Here is an 8171-nt window from a genome sequence, read left to right on the forward strand (position 1 = left end):
CCCTGCGTGGACATAGGTCCCCTAGAAGTTCCCGACGAAGATCCTCTTGAGGTCCACCTAGTCACGGATGTTTTCATGCGGGAGGAATTCGAGCCACGCTCAAACATGTTCCCCCATGCAGATGGGGAGGTATTGAATGATGAAGTGGTCATCATCCACTCCTTTGGCTTGGCAGGTGAGCCGAAAGTCTTCGAGCCATATTCCAAGGTTTGTCTCCCCAGTATACTTGGTGATGTTGGTAGGTGGTCGGAAGTGTTGTGGGAATGGTGCTCTCTGGATGCACCGACCAAAGGCCCATGGTCCTAGGCCATCTAGGCTAGGACTTCGATCGTTGGGTTGGTGACCGTGCCTAGGATGCATTTCACTGTTCCCCTCGATCGTTCGGCCAGAGCTAGTGTCGCCTACTCTCACCACCATTCGATGGATGTCATCGTCATGCTGGGCCCGACACCGGTTGCAGATGATGCTATGAGCATCTTGATTTGGCCTGAGGCATTCACATACAGGTGGCCTATGTGGAACGGGCACCAGGTTAGGCCATTGTGTAGCTGCACCCTCCTATTCTGTGCCTAGTAGCTATAGTGATGAGTGGATGGAGCGATTTGTCTAGTGTGTCCCTGCTCCCCTGGTGGGAACAGAGGCTGCGAGTTGGTGTCGTGACGTAGAGCTCTCCGCCTATTGAATGGCAATGGTCTCCGCCAACATTGGAGATTCCGGTGGACCGCCTGCTCTTGTGGGTCGATAGGCTTAGGAAGGCCACACAGAAGCATCACCCCCACAGTGATGTTCTAACCAGCCTAAGTGAACTGTGGGGGATCGTTCCCCCCATCAATAATGTTGTGCTAAACCCGGCGGGCGTGACCCCAGGCGCCACTCACTGGGTTACACGCATGGGGCGCATCATGGTGTGCCGAGCGCATCGGCATAGGTGGCGGCTGGTTCTGCCACCTTTGTCGTAGCTCCTCGCCATGCTCCTAGGCACGTGCAAGGGCATCCATGCGAGGGTCTGGAGGGGTGTGGGTCTGAAGAGACTCCACCACCACCGACAGCTATCCCGAAGCATCTGCTATAGCACACTCATGGGATAGAGGGTGGCTAGGTGCCACATCATCACTGATGCTAGAGCCGTTGCTCTCAACATCATCATCCACGAGGTCGTGAAAAGAGGCGGAAGCGTAGTCCGCCATCCCCATGAATTTGGATGTGAGAGGGGGCAGCGCCATCATCTTTTGGAGCCCCCGTGCGTACGTGTCCACGGAGGGCATGAGGCCATAGGGGAACCGATCGCACGATGGTCGTGGTAGGGACAATAGGGTCCCTCCGGAGAATCAGGGGAAAATAGTAAAAAGTGAGGAAAGAATAGTATGTACATTACTCACAATGGGGTTTGAGCCTAGCGTGGGCTCCGAGCAAAGCGCAGGCGCCTCGTTGTTGAGGTTGCCGAGAGTCCCGGAGCCAATGGAGGATGCCCCTCCGACGGGCATCGGAAAAAGTGCCTTCTCACAAAGGCGAAGCACGCCAAGCCGGTCAGCGATGAAGTCCAGGATTCAATAGAGGAAGGCCTAGGATGGCTCAAAGACGAGAGGAACCCACATCCCAACAAGTGGGAGCATGGGAAACTCCAGTGAGCCAAAGTGAGTCGTATCGCTTGAGCCCACCATGCCGAAGATGACAGAAAGGTGGGCCATCCGATGACCAAAGTCACGAACGTAGGGCGTCCTCCCCACGGAAGACGCCAACTATTGGTGCAGAAAGTGACCAACATGTAAATATTTGTAGTTTGGCCGTACGTTGTGATCGGATGTGGCCTAGCACTCAATTATACAGGGTTTATACTAGTTTAGGCAACATGCCCTACGTCTAGTTTAAGTCAGTCGGTGACTTTATTCCTAAGCCCATGTGCTTCAAATTTGCTGTGGGGTTACAAATGAGAGGGAGTAAGAGGGGGTGTAAGAGGTCCGGTCGAACTCTAGACCAAAGGGCCAAGAGAGATGGGAGCTCCTATGTGCGCTAAGTTTTTGAGCGTGTGCTCTGTTGGAATCGATTGAGCCATAGGTTGTTCGAATCATTCGTGAATCAATCCTAGTGGTACAATCGTCCCCCTTTTTGGGAGAGCACATCCCCTTTTATAGATGAAGGGGATGGCCTTACAAGAGAGTGTGAGAAAGAGTGTGTTTGTGTGTGCTACCTAGTCTTGTTGACTACGCCATCAAGTACAAGGCAGTTTGGCAGCACCCATAACACTGTTGGTGTTTGGATGCATGTGGTTGGTTCCACCATCTTCTTCTAGTATGGCAGACATCGACGCCTACCATACTATAGGATAAATGTTGGCGCCCACAACATTATTCATGTTCTGACATGTCTAGAAGGTTGTGGTGCATCCTCCTAACATGGCCTGATAGTACTGTCCTACAGGTGTGCAGGGTATGGCCCTTGATATTGTAGTTGACTAGAGCGCCCTGCCTTACTTGCTTTGTCCTTTTCCTGGGTCTTTACCAAGCGGGTGTCCCCAGTCGGTCATTTCCCAGTCGGCTCCGACCTCCCAGTCGGAGAAGAGCTATAAGCAGAGGTTCGATGTACTCCTAGTTGGAGAAGCGAGTCGAAGTCAGAGGCGAGCATCATCCCTTCTCTGCTAGGCCTTCCGGATAGAGAGGAGGACTAGAGTCGTACATGAGCATGGTTCCTCCTTGGCTAGGCCTTCCAGTCGGAGAGGTGGGCTAGAGTTAGAAGCGAGTGCGGTTCCTCCTTGGCTAGGCCTTCTGGTCAAAGAGGTGGGCCAGAGTTGGAAGCAAGCGTGGTTCCTCCTTGGCCGAGCCTTCTAGTCGGAGAGGCAGGCCAGAGTAAAAAAGCGAGCATCATCCTCTCTTTGGCCAGGCCTTCCAGTCTGAGAGGCGGGTCGAAGACGGAAAGCGAGCATCGTCCTCTCTTTGGCTAGGCCTTCTAGTTGGAGAGACAGGCCAGAGTCAGAAGCGAGCATCATTCCTCCTTGGCTAGGCCTTCCGGTCAAAGACTAGATCGCCCTTCTAGCCTATCATTAGGTTTTTGGGCCGACCCATAAGTTGCGTGTCGTTCGCAACGTCGTCTGCTAGGCCGAGCTTTTGCTGGAAAGCAGGCCCATGAGGGACCCTGGGTTTATGAACCCAACACATTGTCACATAGCAATGGCACATGTTTGAACTTGATTCCAAAATCACTCAAAGTAGCCTTCATCCAAAGTAATTGAGCACTAATAACTACCGGCCAAAATGTACTCCGCTTCAGTGGTTGAAAGTGCTATACTATTTTGCTTCATTGATGACCAAGACACAAGTGATCTTCCCAATAGTTGACATGTGCCCGATGTGCTCTTCCTCTCAACTTTGCATGCCCTCATAATCAGAGTCTGAATATCCAATCAACTCAAATCTTGCTCGTTTAGGATACCACAATCCAATATTTTGTGTATGCTTTAAGTACCTCAATATTTTGTTAGTTGCCTTCAAATTACTTTCTCTTGGTGAGGTTTAGAATCTTGCACACATGCATACACTAAACATTACATCCGGCCATGATGCAGGTAACATAGAGTAGGCTTCCAATCATAGACCAATCCAACTTTTGATCCACCATATTTCCACTAGCATCACTATCCAAGTTTTCATTTGTCCCCATTGGTGTACTAATTTGCTTTGCATCATTCATTCCAAATTTCTTGAGTATGTATTTGATGTACTTGCCTTCACTAACAAATGTACCATTCTTCAACTGTTTAATTTGAAGACCAAGGAAGTAACTAAGCTCTCCAATCATGGATATCTCAAACTCATTAGCCATCATCTTTCCAAACTCCTCACAAAAATCTTGATTGGTTGATCCAAATATGATATCATCAACATAGATTTGCAACACAAATAAGTCATTGCCTAGCTTCCTGGTGAAGAGAGTGGTGTCAACCTTTCCCATCTTAAATCCCTTAGAGAGTAGGAAATCCCTTAATCTTCCATACCATGCTCTAGGTGCTTGCTTTAAACCATGCAATGCCTTTCTTAGCTTGTAAACATGGTTGGGCTTTTTCTTATCTTCCATACCATGCTCTAGGTGCTTGCTTGAGTGTAACCTTGAGCCACTAATCTTACTTTATTCCTAACAACTATCCCATCTTGATCTTGCTTGTTCTAAAATACCCACTTGGTTCCAATCACATTATGATCCTTAGGCCTATCAACTAACTCTCATACTTGATTTCTTGTAAAGTTATTTAGCTCTTCATGCATAGCATTCACCCAATCAATATCCAACAAAGCTTCATCTATCTTCTTAGGTTCAATGGAAGACATAAATGAGAAGTGTTCACAAAATGATGCCAATCTTGATCTTGTTTGTACACCTCTTGAGATATCACCAATGATAGAATCCAATGGATAATCTCTTGCAACATTAGTTGGTTGGAGCACTTGCATTTGATTGATCACTTGGTTGAGATGATTAACTAGCCACTTATTGATTTTGCACTTGAGATGATGAACTAGATTGACTTGTATCAACTTGCATATTTGAGTTAGAGAGCACTTGATCTTTGTCATCTTAAACTTCAATCACTTCTTTAGGCCTTATATCACCAATATCCATATTCTTCATTACATTGACCAATTGAGTGCCTCTCACATCATCTAGATTCTTATCTTCTTCTTGAGAACCCTTGGTTTCATCAAATTTAACATCATGCACCTCCTCAAGAGTACCACTAGCCAAATTCCAAACTCTATAAGCCATGCTAATAGTGGAGTAACCAAGCAAGAAATCTTTATCACATTTCTTCTCAAACTTGCTCAATCTTGTGCCTTTCTTCAATATATAGCATTTACAACCAAAAACCCGAAAATATGCAATGTTGGGCTTTCTTCCATTCAAGAGCTCATATGGTGTCTTCTCCATCATGGGGTGACAATAGAGTCGGTTGCTATAGTAGCAAGTCATGTTGATTGCTTTGGCCCAAAATGAATGACTCACATTGTATTCACTCAACATTGATCTTGCCATGTCAATCAAAGTTATATTCTTCCTCTCAACTAGGCCATTTGATTGAGGAGTGTATTTGGCTAAGAATTGATATCTAATCCTAAACTCATCACACAAATCATCAACTCTTGTATTCTTGAATTCACTTCAATTGTCATTTTTTACTTTCTTGATGGTTGTTTCAAACTCATTGTGAATTCTCTTGATGAATGTTTTAAAGGTTGCAAACACATCACTCTTATCAACAAGAAAGAACACCCATGTATATCTAGTGAAATCATCCATAATTATAAATCCATATTTATTTCCACCAATACTTATATATATAGTTGGCTCAAATAAAACCATATGCAACAACTCAAATGCCTTAGATGTACTCATCATGCTCTTCTTAGGATGTGTGTTCCCAACTTGCTTTCTGGCCTGACATGCACTACAAAGCTTATCCTTCTCAAATATGACATCTTTCAAGCCTCTAACTAGATCAGGCTTAATCAACTTGTTCAATTGTTTCATTCCAATATGACCAAGTCTTCTATGCCATAACCAACCCATGCTAGACTTACTGAGCAAACATGTTGATAATTGAGCTTCACTAGCATTGAAATCAACCAAGTATAGATTCTCATATCTAAAACCTTTGAATATCAAGTTAGAGCCATCTACACTTATGATCTCTACATCATCAACTCCAAATATGCACTTGAAACCAAGATCACAAAGTTAAGCTACCGACAATAGGTTAAAGTTCAAGCTCTCGACTAGTAGCACATTGAAAATGCTCAAGTCATTGGATATTGCAATCTTACCAAACCCTTTGACCTTGCCTTTGCCATTATCACCAAATGTTATGCTATCAATCTCATTGTCATCATTTGAGTTGGTTGAATTGAACATTCTTGAATCACCAGTCATGTGTTGTGTGCACCCACTATCAAGCACCCAATGCCTTCTTCCAGCTTTATAATTGACCTATAAAAGAAGATTAATTTTTTTAGGTACCCAAACTTGCTTGGGTCCTTTAAGATTAGTCACTAAGGTCTTTGGTACCCAAATAACTTTTTTCTTTGAGCCCACAATAGGTGTACCAATGAACTTAGCCTTTACACCATTCATACCCTTTGTAAGCATGTAACAAGAATCAAAACAAATTGAGGATACATTAGCATTGATCTTGTTCTTGTTCTTTATGCAAGATTGCTCTAAGTGTCCTACTTGCTTGCATCTATTGCAATACTGATCATTGCTCTTCACAAAGCTAACTTTAGGAGTAGCAAAGGTTGCCTTGCCTTTCTTAAGGGTATAGCCCAATCCTTCTTTGTTAAGAGAGAACCTTTGGCTACTGTCAATGAAATATGGTCGGCAGTCTACCTAGGGGTATGCCCAAGGTAGTAGATTGTCGGCAGACAGATGCGCAAGCCACAAATAAGACGGTGACGCAAGACAGACATGAGGTTTTATCCAGGTTCGGCCGCCAAGAAGGCATAATACCTACGTCCTGTGTCTGATTGTATTGCTGTGTGTCAATGAGAGATGTTTTTTAGAGGGGTCCCCTGCTCGCCTTATATAGTCTGAAGAGTAGGGTTACAGATCTGGAAACTAATCCTAGCCAGTTACAATTGCCATAGGTGGTCGTATAAGGATTCCTATTCTAACCGACCAGGATCTTGCTTAATTGCCAAATCTGTCTTGACTCCTTGCGCGGGACTCCAAACAGGTTGGCCAGGCCGCGCGTCGTCTTTTGGTATAGGGGTCAATACCCCCACAGCTACCCAAGCCTAGCCGTAAGGGTATAGGGGTCAATACCCCCACAGCTAGTCCCCGAGCACCATGTATTATGCTGCGACACGCCATTTTAACCTTCTCTGAACATTGAGGCTTGAGTTCTTGATGTCTCTGACCACCGTATTCAATCGGAGAAGTAGGTTGTCCGAAGAATGTGTGGTGCTCTTAAGAAAAAAGAAAAAGACTTCCATCCTGGGAAGTGTGCCCACTTGTATTTCTAAAAAGAAATGTAAGTGCGTCTCAAAGCGTAGCGTCCTTGATCATCATAGGCGTAGTAGTCAAAAAACAAACACATTCACCATAAGGTGAAGTGTGCCCACTTAGTCCCCGAGCTTGGTAGTAGGTGACATAGGCACATGGTGCCAGGCTCCAAAAAGAATTCCCAGTTAAGTTGAGAACCCAATCGTCGTACAGGCGATACGAAATGCACCAGCAGGTGCATCGTACCGATGTAGTCCCCAAGCTTGCTGGAAGGCGAAGTATGAGCCTTGTAGCAAGGTCTAAATAAATGTCTCTCAACTGTATGTGAGTACAAATCACATGTAGCCGAGGAGAACAATCTTCGAGCAGTGGTCGGGACAGTTCTCGAGCACGATAGTAATCCTAACAAATCAGTCAAAGCATAAGGGTCAATAAAATAAACACATTCACCGCAAGGTGAAGTGTGCCCACTTAGTCCCTGAGCCTGGTAATAGGTGACGTAGGCATGTGGTGCCAGGGTCCAAAAATAATTTCCACTAGAGTTAAAAATCCAATCGTCTTACAGGCGATACGAGATGCACCGGCAGGTGCATCGTATCGATGTAGTCCCCGACCTTGCTGGAAGGCAAAGTATGAGCCTTGTAGCAAGGTCTAAATAAATGTCTCTCAACTATATGTGAGTACAAATCACATGTAGCTGAGGAGAATAGTCTTCGAGCAGTGGTCGAAGCAGTCCCCGAGCACGGAAGTGGTCTGGGTAGTCCCCAAGCACGGAAGTGGTCAGAGCAGTCACCGAGCACGGAAGTGGTCTGGGTAGTCCCTGAGCACAGCAGTGGTCAGAGCAGTCCCCGAGCATGGCAGTGGTCGGAGCAGTCCCCGAGCACAAGACATGCAGCGAAGAAAAGAACACCTCTTGTATTATTATTTGGTGTATTTATTTATCTTCTTACTTTGTCAAGTCCAATCTGACACGCCTGGTCAAAAAAGCAGACGGGTATAGCACGTCACACTGTCTTCTTATCCTTTCTAGCAAACAGTCACTTGGCACCTGTAAGGAGGTGCGTCAGTGTAGGCCCTCTCACACTAGCAACGAAGAGGCGCGTACACTGGTAATGAAGGGGCATGTTTATTGGTGTAGATCTCGAGGTTGTGAAAACAACCGTCTACGGCGCGTGCACACGTCT

Source organism: Miscanthus floridulus, chromosome 19 (assembly GCF_019320115.1).
Source record: "Miscanthus floridulus cultivar M001 chromosome 19, ASM1932011v1, whole genome shotgun sequence".
NCBI lineage: Eukaryota > Viridiplantae > Streptophyta > Magnoliopsida > Poales > Poaceae > Miscanthus > Miscanthus floridulus.